The following is a 14,333-nucleotide window of genomic DNA, read 5'->3' as shown; positions in this document are numbered from 1 at the left end:
CGGCCACCATGGCCGGCAAACAATTATGTTCAGCTACTTTTGGTCTAACTGGTAATCCGGGAAACAAACTAACTCTTGACATATTTTGCATATTTCTACACAATAAAATCTTACAGAACTACACTCTGGGGTAACTCCTCACTTAGAAAGCAAGTATCGACAGCACGAAAGTGAACAGTAAGAACCATTGCGGTGTCCATTCACGGAGTCACGTAGATGTATCTTCAACGAATTACGCGTTTTAACTATGCCGTCACAATATATAATTCGTTAGTAGAATTCGTCGTATGTAATCCATCACAATTTGAGAAGAACAGTGTTGTTCATATGTCCAACAAAAGAGGAAAAAATGACCTTCATTACACATTGTTAAAGCTGTTACTGGCTAATAAAGGCGCTCAGCATACAACAAAAGTCTTTGTTAATTTGTCTAATAACATAAAATGAGTGTATTAATGGTAACACTAATCTTGTATACATATCACGTACACTGACGTGTTCCTCATAATTTCGTTAAAAGAATCCTTCAAATGCTCCATATTGTTTACTTCTTATTTATAAGAGCCTAGTCTTGATTTGAGGGCCACTGTGAAAAGTCCTTCGCTACTTCCGCTCGTACTTTACTTCAGTTTTATTTGCCACCGTTTACTGACAGTTCAGTCAAAACACATTGGTTTACAACGAAAGGAAATAACTGATGTCCAAACCCTAACCTGCTACGTACCATAAATAACTGCCCTTGACAGGAAGCTGAAAAGTAACAGGGTTGGATGGCCCTATTGAAAGCGGTCATATGAGCCGGCCATTCCTCCTCAAAGTCCAACCGTAAATCATTGACCTGTTAATCTCACCTGATATTAACCGAAGTGCAGGTTCTAGTACGTTGCGCTGCACTATATGATCTCTGATAAAAGACTTGTTCTCAGCTAACAACCCTCTGAGGAAGGATGGTACAACAATAAATGAATAACAGACATGTCTGGTACACTCTCAATACATTGTTGAGGCCCAGTGTCCCCCCGGTTCTGAAGTTGTGCATTACTTTGAACAATTTCACAAAATTACCAATGATTTTATCCGAATTCACTGAGGTAACGAGACAGCAATTCCTTCCTCAAGCTCCGGGACTATCGGTACGCCAAGAAAAGTTAGTCGCACATGTATGTACTCTGATAAACTGCCACAGCTCTGTTATGATTTGCAGCATACTATTGTTGCTGCCTGCCACATGGGACTTCAAACCACAACACTAGGACAGTTTGGAAACAACTGGCAATCAATAACTCGATATTCTGCAAGAGAAATAAATAAAAAAAAATTAAAATAAATAAAAAAAGCATTCATTGTTGCAACCAGTAGCGGGCAACGATGATAAAACCACAACACAAGCTGCATTAAATTCAACTCGTCATTCTCCAATCAGATCACGATGCTGTTTTCTGCATATTTCCTCTAATAAAATTCTACACATGATTTCACCGGGTTATTTCCCTCCTCCATTATTTTAATTTATTAACTAGAAGTGCGATGAGGGTGCACAGTAGGAAAACCTACCAACTGGACCTTGGTGTGGAATGTCCTCTTTGTAGTTCCTAACTACCATGTTTCCTTGACCATTCTGTATTAATTATCTTTGTCAAATCTTTTGTCCCTTACCAAATGTATCTGTCCAGTGGCTTTAATATGTGTCTTTTCTTTAATCTTATCATACAAAATTCACGTCAGGGCTAATACGCTGCTACAAACAGCGTTTCCAAAACTTGCCTTTAATGTGTCGATTTCTTTAGTTTTTCTGTTTACAAAGGAAAGTTTCTAGAAGTAGTGTTATGTGAGTGATCTGGCGCTGTAGGTGCCTTGGTAAATTGTATCATTTTGTGCACTGTGAGCAATTCTAGATGTTTCTGAATTCCTCTTTAAACTTTTTGGTGGAGACCATTACTCCATTTGTCTCTGAACGTGAATTATTTGCGCCTTCTGTGAATATCTATCAGTTCTTGGTAATGGCGCCTTAAGAGAAGAACAGAATCATAAAATTTCAAATCCGTGGTATTTGATATGTCGAAATCCATTAACGGTAAATATCTTTTGTAGTGGATCAGTAAGAAGTTAAATGACATTCTTCATAGACATCTCATTTAACAAAAACGTTTGAGAGTGGACTAAATATGAATTTTATGAGGTAGAATGTTAATTTTATTGGATACTTGAAGAGTGACGTATCTGTGTACAATGAATGCCCAAAGTATGACTGCAGATAATATCATCAACTGCAGCGTATTGTCTAAATGATGTAATATATACATCATTTACATTATGCCTTGACAGGTAATGAGAGACTGCGTCAAAGACCAAATTACTGTAAAAAGGGAAGTATTGGATTTTCTTTTCTTTAAGACATTCGATTTTGTACCCCTCTTCTTGACAATAGTCTGATCAAAACATTTTAAAAATACTGCACGAAATCGGTTTTTTGTACATATTTATGTTGTACCTTATTCATAGAAGTATTCCTGCATAAATGTTTACAGCTTTCCAAGGTTAGTTATCATAAGTTGCAGCTAGAATTCGTAGTAACGTAAATCTAAATCTGCCAGTTCTGCGAGAACGTAACTCGTCAGAACTAGCGAACCCACGTATTTGTTGTCAACATACTCTGAGAGTAACGGTTTTTGATTTAATTTCCGTCCATAAAATTTCGTACTTATTACGACGTCCACGGGAACAGATTACACACAGCAAGCCAAACTTCACGCGTGTTAGCACGACAACAGAACCGTACATCAAACGGATAATATGAATTTACTGTTGGTGACCGCACGATGTCCTCGCCATCAGCGTTTCCCAAACAAGTGTGACAAATGTTTCTGTTGCGGGGAATAAGAAATATCACACATCAGCCGCGGCGCAGAGTAGAGAGAGACTGAAAATTGCTTGGTCGGTGACAAAAACCAAGCAAATGCGCCACCTGTAACGACTAAATGCGAAATACAAATTTATCGTTAATCGCATGAAAAGATCCACTTTCCCCCATCGGTACCAATCACATGTGGTAAAGAGTGTTGGCAACACCTGAAATGAATATTTACAGAGTGTAAGAGGAGGTACCTCATGAAGAACAGTTATAAAGGAGAATAATTGAGGGATACATACAGGCTGATAATCTTTAAATGCGTTGTTGCTAAAATTTGCGCAATATTCTGCCTCAGAAACAATAACTAAATTCAAAGTTCTCTGGACTTTATTACGTAGCGTACATGTGAGGTAATGTTTGACGTCACCCAACCCTCCAATATGGAGGTTAACCTCTGTTGTGCTCTTCCAGTTACCCGCGACGATTAATCAATGTTATTTCACTGAATTTCATTATCTTCGCTCCTTTCATGACACGTCCGTCTCCAACAAAAAGCGCTTCAATGAAAAAGGATCATCACAATTTTCGAAAAGCTTGAGGTACAAATTTCTCTACAAATTGAAATTTTGTCTTAGCCTGGGTTCTGAACCTAAACCATCGCCGTTAGCAAGAGTTGTTGTTACGCACGGGCAGTATTTTACTGGTGGGAGAGAGGCTTGCTACATCACTTGAATCAGGATCTGACGAAAAAAATGTTTCAATCACATGAATGTGTCGTTTTTTGAGAATACAGTTTGGGCAACGTACATGCTCTCTTACTGTTCTTGGTAAACTCTGGTACCTGTTAGTCTGAATCTGTCCCATTCTACAAGTTAAAGAGGTTGATTATTACCATTTTGCGTGTCGACATAGCTCTCAGCTTAACGCCCTCATTTGTCAGCATCCGGCGTAACATCATAACAGAGCTAACTTTCCGTAGTAGCCGTGAGACTATACAAAACGACGAGAAGTCGATGTTATTTTAGGCGAATACTCTTTTAGCTGACCTTCTATTTTCATTTATATTTTACACGACGGGTTTAAGGCAATGATTCCCATTTTGAAGTGCGTGTTTCGTGTGTTATGCCAGTAATCCCTGGTTTTTTCGATGTCTGATGAGGTGCATTGTACTATTCCCTTCACGTTTCCTCGCAGTCCCCTTGTGCACTGCAGAAACTCAGTCGTATCAAATATCATCTGCAAAAATAGACTACAAGAAAGCCTAAAGGGCAACAGCACAGTGCAGCACCACACACATCGACAACCTCAGAAGAAACTGGCGTAATACGCCGAAAATGAATTTGAATTTGGGAGTCATTTCCCGAACCGCGTTGTGGAAAATATAAACAAACGGTAAATCCCGCCTGATAGCAGAAGAAAGTTATTTTAGAAGTAAACCTATTGCTTTCACAGTCGCAAACTTTCACTAACCATTTCCAACGGATAAAATAAAAGTGTGAGAATGTACACTGATGAGCCATAACAACCCACTTAATAGCTCATTGGTCCATACGTAACAAGCAAAAGCAGCGATTCAACGTTATCTGGACAAGGTGTTAGACGTACGAGGAAACCGGATACTAAAGCACAGGTAACGTAATTCTTGTAAACGACGAACCGCTAATTTGTGGTTGCGAAGCTTGCGCCCAATAGAGCCCCAGATGCATTCCATAATTTCAGATCAGGATAATTTGTTAGCCAAGACATCAAGGTGAGCCATCTCTCACGGTCTTCAAACAGATTTAGCAAAATTCTAGCCTTGCGACACGAGTAGTTATCCTAAAGGAAGGCACCATCGTCATCTGGGAAGAAATCAAGAACGAAAGTATGCTCGTGGTCTTTAGTAATTCCTTCAGTTCACAGTTGCCGTGGCAACTCTAATTATTACCACAAGTCTCCAGGAATCAGAGGCGAATGTCTCCCCGTAGCACAATACTCGCCTCACTGGCCTGCACACGTAGCGCAATGCATGTTTTGTCAGCTTCGATGACTGTATCCAGATAAGAATGTCGACCTGGTGTAAAAGGAAAAGTGATTCATCGGACAGATTATGGTTGATCCGCAGTGCAATCTCTATGGTTCCATGTCCATTGCAATCGTAATTAATGACGCCGTTAGGTTAACGTGGGAACTCATGAGAAACTACTGCGGCGCCCCTTGGTGTGCTGCGAAACACTTGTGCGTGCACCACCACTGCACTCCGTCGACAGTTCTGCTTATCCTGCATGACAGAGAGGGCAGGCACCCGAGATGAACGTTCAGTGATCAGGCACAGGCGTACAGTACCTTGTCACCTACCTGTCGTTTGACCGTTCATGTAACACTTTCCACCGTTTTTCAGGACGTACAGTGGGCCAGAATCCTGTAAACCTGGCCAAAACTTCAAAATCTGCTCCAGTATGTTCAAAAATGGGCACAATGACGCTTCTGATAGCTGTTTTTATAACAAACCTGAAAAATTCAGAATGGTGGATCTAGTACGGCGAAAATAATCTGGAAAGATTAAAGAAGAGGACAAAAAATATTTCTGGCGAATATTTAGAATTTCAATGATAAACTGTTTTACAAAATTACATTTTGTTACTGTGTTTATAACAGAAAATATGTTTTACTCACAAAAATGGAAAATTTCATAATTCTTCTTAATCTTCTTTCTCTTGTGCATCTTTTTGTTCGTCTTCATTTACTTCTTCATCTCATTCCTTCATTTGGCAGCTGCATTTTCAAAAATGGCTCGAAGATAGAGTTACGGCTGGTAGCTGGAGTTAAAGGCTGATTGGCGGGGAACTGCAGGACGGAATGAGGAAGAAGGTGCAATGTGGTGGAACCTAACATCTCTTTCTTCGCTCCAGGTTTGAACCTTTTTGCTTGTACTCCGATAAGAAGTTAATTAACCCTTACAGACCTGAATTTTTTCTGGAGGAATAACATCTTTTCTTAATGTGATAATGCTCTTAGATGACTTTTAAATGATTTTAGGTGCAAGATTTATACAAAAATATGTACCGGTTTTCAAAATCTAATTTGTACACTTAATTTCATTTTATGAACTAAAATAACTAATTACGAAATATTCTCTATTGTAATAAATAGTTAAATGATCATTAATAGTTACCATGCAAAATAACAATAACAGTATTCAATTACACAGTGGAATATAGCAAACAACCACGTCGATGTATTCCGGTGATCACGAGCTGCTGCACACTGTTACATTGACTTCCTGATATTTTCATACTAATGCCCATCAGTTGGTAGACTTGCACGAGATGAAAACTTGAACATTCACAAATGAGTACCTCAGGTTTGCGTTGGTAAAAAATACTTCTGAGGCAGCTAAGACAATAAAAGTTAATATACACAATTGTAGCCAGAGGGTCTGACAGGGTTAACATAAGCTAGTGGTTAATTACTGATTAAATAACAAAATAAGTGCTCGTAATGAAGCACATATCTTCACTTCTTAACTACGAACTTATTTTTTGGATTTATTCTTTCGTGATTCCGACCCAATATGGTGACGGTAGCACGCGAGCGACCGCTCGTCATCGACTTTTCAGACATTTGCCTCCCCATAGTGCATGTTTTTGTATCCCGCCTGGAAGGCGGCGCGTTGGTCTGCTTCTGTAAACTGAAGGATAGGCCGAATGTAGGAAGCGAGTAGGAGCAGGAAAAGGTGAAATGCTGCGGTACTGCATTTAGGTTATACCTCTTTTACTGGTGTATGAACATATACAACTGATAATACTTCCGCTGAGATGAGCACGTAGGTGTGAAGCTGTACATCAGTCAAGTTACACTGCAAAATCTGTAGTGGCTTGCCCACTATGGAATAGAAACAATGTTGCTTGGTCGTCTACTCGTAATCAAATTGGCTGAAACTGGAGCAGCGCTCGTATAGCTGCACAACGCCGGCTAGAGGGCGCTGTCGGCGGTGTCGGTGTGGTAGTGCCAACCTAAAAACTTGCACCTACGCCGTGGCATGGTAGCTGTAGATACCACACAAGTCTTATTAATCAACCCTTTGTAAAAGTCGCTTATGTCATTGGATTCCCCGTATTTACTTTCCTTACCGTCTCATGTGTCCACATCACTACCACGAGGCATTCAGCCCTTAGTGGGCAGTGGTCACAATATTTTGGCCAAACAGCGTAACGGTTTCGCTCTTTGAAAATGGTAACCAATAGGAGACTACGGTAGTTAACTGTGCTTCTCATGCTGCTGCTGAGTCCTGCATGTACAGCTCGGAAAGTAAAGGTTGCGAGTTCGGCTCCCAGTTGGGCACACATTTTTAATTTTCCAGTACATTCCAAATCGGTGTACAATTAATTGCAGAGCGAAAATTCATGATGGATGTGTGTACCTAACTTCCTGAAAAGCGAGCTCAAGCTACCGCGTTCTGAAAGAGCACTTACGACGTCATCGAGGTATTTATCACATATCAGCAGTGAGTTCAGGTGCTGAAAGAGGCTGTAGCTGACCTCAGCTCTTGCCCACTCTCGATGTAGAGGCAAGGAAAGCGGCGGGAGAGGAGAGGGGCCTCGGTGCACGAGCGACTCCTCCCAGTTTCCCTTCACCTGCTGCTGCATGGTGGTAGGGAGGGAGGCGCGGCGCTCTTTAGGTTCTTGTTGAGCCTACGGCCCTGTCTACAATGTACGCTACGGGACGAGAATACCTTGACAGAGCGCTGAATAGCTCTTATGATTGTAGTATTTGTTGACTTATCCGAGATATTTTTCAGTATTTTCACTAATGAAAGTACCGTTCCTATACACCATTAGGTGGCGTCCGGAGTATGATGTAGATACCTGCTGAGGAAGAATGGTTTGCGGACGTTATAGCTATTATGTGCGGCTAACATTACTAGAACTTTTCAGATGGACATCAGAACTCAACGTACCCTGATAAAGTGCACGTGCACTTGGAACTTAACGCCAGGTTTTGAAATTAAATGATGAATCATTGTCATGAGGGACAGATCGTGCCGACACTTTGCAGCGCCTCAGGTATGGATGAGATGGGTTCAGGACAAGAGGGTGGGAAGAATAACAGGCACGGATCTGGCCAAAGGACAAGAGTATATAGGAGTATTATTCGATCCGACTGGCTCTGAAGTACAGGTCGATAACAAAAACAGAAATCCGGGAAGAGGTTACAGACAGTGTGTCACCATGAGCCGTTGGAAACATAATGTTGGTACGTGGGATGAGATCTCTAATTACAAGGCGTCGTTTACCACTGGCAACATGCCACAGACAACAAAGATTTGCCAAAGATTTGCACGGTGTAAAATCAGGGTCACCTGGGACAATGAGTGCAATTCTATGGCCTGCAGCAATAAATGACGGTTCTGTTTTTGGTAGTCTATCGACGCCGGGGTGGAAAAACGTCAACGGGAACTGTAATTCTCGAGACGTAGAGACGTATGCCTCTACAAGACTTTCAGTAACTGCACAGAGAGATAGTGGATACGACAAAAGCTCTTATTTTGTAACTATTACAAGGAGGCTGAATATTCGCCAATCTGTGACCAGAATTGTAATGCTTTTTACCATACTCTTCATAATTAGTGCATCAAATGGCAGATTTCAGCACGAAATGCTGTAGTTCATACTACAAAAGACTTAGAGAATGTTGGAATGCCTAGCTATCGTGCTCGCTTCCCTGATATCTGACCTCTTGAGAAAATCTAAGATCCAATGGGAAGATGTTCAAATTTATATCGAGTATCATCTAATCGTTAATGATTTGTAATTATTTTTCCTACAGTATGCATTTTCACTTATATATTTTAAAGTTCTTACTTGTACGATCTCCCTCACCATATCTTGCGAGTATGGGAGTATTGCTCTAAGGTAGGCCGGCCGGAGTGGCCGTGCGGTTCTAGGCGCTAAAGTCTCAAGCCGAGCGACCGCTCCGGTCGCAGGTTCGAATCCTGCCTCGGACATGGATGTGTGTGATGTCTTTGGGTTAGTTAGGTTTAATTAGTTCTAAGTTCTAGGCGACTGATAACCTCAGAAGCTTAGTCGCATAGTGCTCAGAGCTATTTTAACCATTTTTTTTATTGCTCTAATTCTATGTATGTTACACTATGCTGAAGTAGGCTTTCCGTGTTTTCTGCAGGGTTTGAATCCCTGATGGTCTTCATAAGTAAAATTCATTTGCTTATTTATTATAATATTTTTTTGTTAACTCTTAAGCATTTACAGAGCATTATTATACCCCCCCCCCCCCATACTGCTTTGTATCCCCGGGGGTTTGTTACATTATTTTATGTATTTCACCTATGTCTTGATTTATTTTAGTATCTTTCAATGGTACTAATCCATTATCTGATACATACATCTGAATACCTAGATGATCATGGTGGGTATGTCAGCTCTCAATGTGACGAAACTTTGTAGTGCTTGTACTCTCTCATGTTGCTGTGTATACCTGTGTATATTTTCTGTCATTTGTGTTTTGGATTCCAGACTGTCTGAGGATGGGTATCTCCCAAAGCGCATCAAATAAAGTCACTAGTTTTTTAATTAGCAGCATTTCATTTAGTGAACAATTCAACAATTTTGCAGCACTCATATTAAGACGTGTACCTTCATACCTTCCTCCAGTCAGCAGTCTTCACAAACTGACACGAAAGGTTTTTCATGCTTGTTAAGAAGTTCCTCAGGGCGGCGTTCAGAGTCATTGTGTGTCCAAGCAATAGCAAATGGAAGTGTGTATCCGTGCTTCTGAGACACACACCTCATACTGATGTCAATGGCGGACATCAGTTGCGAATGCAAAAAATTAGGTGATAAAGGTCTCCATATAGTTTGATGACTATTGGAATAGTGGTTGATGGTGTAACACATCCCATTTACATCAATGAATTTTTCTACACTCATTAACTTGTCAGAAATCTGCTCCTTTTATTTAATGTGTACATAAATGATTTGATTAACAAGTGGAGACAAGAAGTAAATCTGGGTCTGCAAATTAATATAAATAAATCTGCTAATACCCATGTGTGTGTTGCCGATGTAACAGTTTTCGAAGCAAGAGAACATGAGCTACTAAAAGCAGTCTATAAAATACACGAACTACAGAAAAGTAAATATGGTCTGTGCATATCATTAAAGATAAGTAAAATAATAGCTCATATAGGGGAAATACCTCATCCACTCAAAAATAATAACACCCCACTTGAACAGGTCTCGAGCTTTTACTTTTTAGGATGTGAAATAAGTTATTATATGGACAAGGATATGGAAAGTAAGATTCTCAAATATCAGTCAGAATGTAGAATGATAAACAAACATTCTGAAACAAAACACGAAAGGAAACAAAATTAAAATTTTATAAAACCATAGCTGCAACTTTATTGCTACACGGAAGTGAATCATAGATCCCTAAAAAACTTGATATAAATAATATATAAGCAGCAGAAAAGACATTTATCAGGGAAGTAATGAAGACCATATAAGAAATGAGGCTATTAGAAGTCAAGGAGACATTTATAATATTAATGAAAAGAATCAAGAAAATAAAATATCACAGAAAACTCATCCACAAAACATGAGTGTCGAGAGAATGCCACCTCGCGCTGTACTTTACCAGCTAAGAGGAAAAAGGGATGTTGGAAAAACAGAAAGAAGTGGCAGTGGAAGGTGAAGGTGGAACAAGCACTAGTGCATAAATCTAGAACTGTAGAAGAACGAGGAGGAGAAGAAGAAGAATAGTAACTACGTTGATTAGTTGTGGTTGAAGTATCCTGTAACCTCCTTCCCGTCTGAAAGAGAGAACACTGCACACCGTTTACTAGATTCGCAAATGAAGTTGTGGTTACATAATTTGTATCTGACTTCTAAAAGTTAATATCAGTCAACTTGCATTCAATATTTCCAGGATGATACAAAAGTTATGCAAAGTCTTAAGGCACTGATGTCAGAGGGAGCTAATCATGCATGTGGTTGACTGTGTGTTCCTTAATCTATGATAAATATATTTAATCAGACAATACACTCATTTAACTTCTTCAAATGAAAATTTGGGTTGGTGTATAAATTATTGTCATTTCCCCGAAATTATTTTTGTGGTAAATAGCAGAACTATTCGGAAATTAAGGTCATATAGGTAGCACGGTATGATCGACAGTGAAACTCCGATGGAGCTTGGGACAGATGTGAAGGGCAGTGTCTCTAGTACGCCTGTCGATCGCATTACGTTGCTCTTTTCAGTTCTGAGCACGCAGTGAGCATGTAAAGATGCCTAGAACAATATCGTCCACTACCAATTTTGGGTGCCTGCTGCGTGGTTTCCCCTTATTTCATGCAACACTACACAACGTACTTGTCACACATTTCCTTTTTCACGACAGTTCTCGGCCACACACTGCGGGCGCAATGAGGATGCGCCTCTGTAGTGTTTCGATCACCCGTCACACAGCCCGGAAGTGGCTGTTTCTGATCCTCATCTCTGCTTACATAAACCCCTGGCTATAAACACTAAACTTTGGAACAGGCAACGAACTGCAGACGAGCGTAGAGAAGTGACGAAAAGCAAACGGCGCCAGCCTTTATGATGATAGTATTGGAAAGTTGGTACAATGCTATGACAGATGTCTAAGTATGTGGAGAAGTATGTAGACAGTATGTAGAGAAGTAACTGGAAGGAGTAGTAAACTGTTGCAAACAAAACATTTTTCATTTTCTCTGTGGTTTGCATTTTCTGACCGATTGGACCTTACCTTGTGAATAGCCCTCGTACATTGTCATGTATTAACGGCCTTCAGGAATCCATTTTGTTCTTCCAATAGGAGACTCTCTGTTATGTTTTTCTTAAGACTTAATTATTTTTGTAGGTACACTGTCGTCCCACTTTTGGAGGCAAATACCTCTACAGTTTTCACAGCTGTTTCTCAGGCGTTTTTAAAAACTGATATCACTTCTAAAATTTTAAATGAGTTCTATATTTTGCACCAACGCCAACATTCGTTGGAGAATGTAAGAACGCTAACCGGACGGGCATATTATAAAAGTTCCATGTTGACATCATCTGGACCATACTTTCCTGCTTTACAGACTTTAAAAAAACTATTTGCAGTACTTTCATTTTGTTTGAATCCACATTAGTGATTATCTTTAAGTGATGTACAAGCTAATCTGAGCACATCAGACAGCGAAGTTTATACTCCAGATACAAATCATTTATTTCATGTGCTCTTATATAGATGTCTTTTTGACATTACATCGTTACCATGAGCGCTGAATGTCTTTGCCAGAAAACACAATTATCTGGTGAGTTCAGTACTTTGGCTTCCATTACCAGCAGACCACACGTTACTTTCTAACAATACAGAATAGCCTGGATCAGTTATTCTTTTAACATAGGAAGTTAATTTCATGATGTAGACCATTCAAAGTTCCGCTATATCAACTCTGTTGGTCTCTATTAAGACGAAAATGTGCTGTTTCATTTCCCAATCTGGAGAAGTAACAATTTCTTGTTGTTTAAGATGATGAAATTAAAGCTGCCTCCGGAACATTACAGGGCAGTAACAACTGTGATTGGCACCAAGGTTCAGCCAGTCCTTGCAGCTGCCTACAGATTTTCTACCGTTACAAGGCAGATGCAAGAGAGAAGATAAACACTGCTCCAAAAGTAGAAGCTCTTGGGTACCGTCTGCTTTCCTTGGCATTGCCTCGACAATACCAGTTATATTAACACTCCATGGCAGGTCTATATCGCCCTAATGGTCGCAAATCAGACGCTGCGTCCATGAGACAATGTGAAGAGGTAATATTCAGTAACTTGGGTATCATAAACAGCCTTAACTGATACCGCTGTGCAAATAGTGATGATAAAAATTTCTTGTACCACTTAGAATATAGAAGCTTAAATATTTGTGGGGTGCTACTGCAATGATATGGATTAGCGCTTAACGGTGGTTAGCTACCTGCACCACTGATATGTGGCACCTAGAATCATAGTTAACACTTGGTTCAAGAATCATGAAAGAAGACTGTAAGCCGGCCGGAATGGCCGTGCTGTTCTAAGCGCTACAGTCTTGAACCAAGCGACCGATACGGTCGCAGGTTCGAATACTGCCTCTGGCATGGATGTGTATGATGTCCTTAGGTTAGTTAGGTATAATTAGTTCTACGTTCTAGGCGACTGATGACCTCAGAAGTTGTCGCATAGTGCTCAGACCCATTTGAACCATATGAAGGCTGTATACATGGAAGAACCCTGGAGATACTAGAAAGTAAAAGATAGATTACATAATGATAAGACAGAGATTCAGGAACCAAGTTTTAAATTGTAAGACATTTCCAGGGCATATGTGGACTCTGACCACAGTCTATTGGTTATGAACTGCAGATTAAAACTGAAGAAATTGCAAAAAGGTGGGAATATGAGGACATTAGACCTGGATAAACTGAAAGAAGCAGAGTTGTCGGGAGCTTCAGGGAGAGCATTAGGGAACGATTGACAAGAACGAGGGAAAGAAATACAGTAGAAGAAGAATGGGTAGCTTTGAGAGACGAAATAGTGAAGGTAGCAGAGTATCATGTAGGTAAAAAGACGAGGGCTAATATAAATCTTTGAGTGACAGAAGAGATATTGAATTTCATTGATGAAAGGAGAAAATATAAAAATGCAGTAAATGAAGCAGGCAAAAAGGAACACAAACGTCTCAAAAATGAGATCGACAGGAAGTGCAAAATGACTAAGCAGGGATGGTTAGTGGACAAATGTAAGGATGTAGATGCACGTATCACTAGGGGTAAGATGGATACTGCCTACAGGAAAATTAAAGAGACCTTTTGAGAAAAGAGAACCACTTGCATGAATATCAAGAGCTCAGTTGGAAACCCAGTTCTAAACAAAGAAAGGAAAGCAGAAAGCTGAAAGGAGAATGTAGAGGGTATATACAAGGGCGGTGTTCTTGAGGACAATATTATAGAAATGCAGCAGGATGTAGATGAAGATGAAATAGGAAATATGATACTGCGGGAAGAGTTTCACAGAGCAATGAAAGACCTAAGCCGGCCATGGTGGCCGAGCGGTTGTATGCGCTACAGTCTGGAACCGCGCGACCGCTACGGTCGCAGGTTCGAATCCTGCCTCGGGCATGGATGTGTGTGATGTCCTTAGGTTAGTTAGGTTTAAGTAGTTCTAAGTTCTAGGGGACTGATGACAACAGCAGTTAAGTCCCATAGTGCTGAGAGCCATTTGAACCATTTTTTTGAAAGACCTAAGTCGAAACAAGGCCCCGGGAGTAGACAACAGTCCATTAGAACTACTGACAGCCTTGGGGGAGCCAGGCCTAACAAAACTCTACCACCTGGTGAGCGAGATGTATGAGGCAGGCGAAATACCCTCAGACTTCAAGAAGAATATAATAATTCCAATACCAAAGAAAGCGCGTTTTCACAGATGTGAGAATTACCGAACTATC

Source organism: Schistocerca serialis, chromosome 5 (genome assembly GCF_023864345.2).
Source record: "Schistocerca serialis cubense isolate TAMUIC-IGC-003099 chromosome 5, iqSchSeri2.2, whole genome shotgun sequence".
Lineage (NCBI taxonomy): Eukaryota > Metazoa > Arthropoda > Insecta > Orthoptera > Acrididae > Schistocerca > Schistocerca serialis.
Note: the sequence above shows the minus strand (reverse complement) of the source record.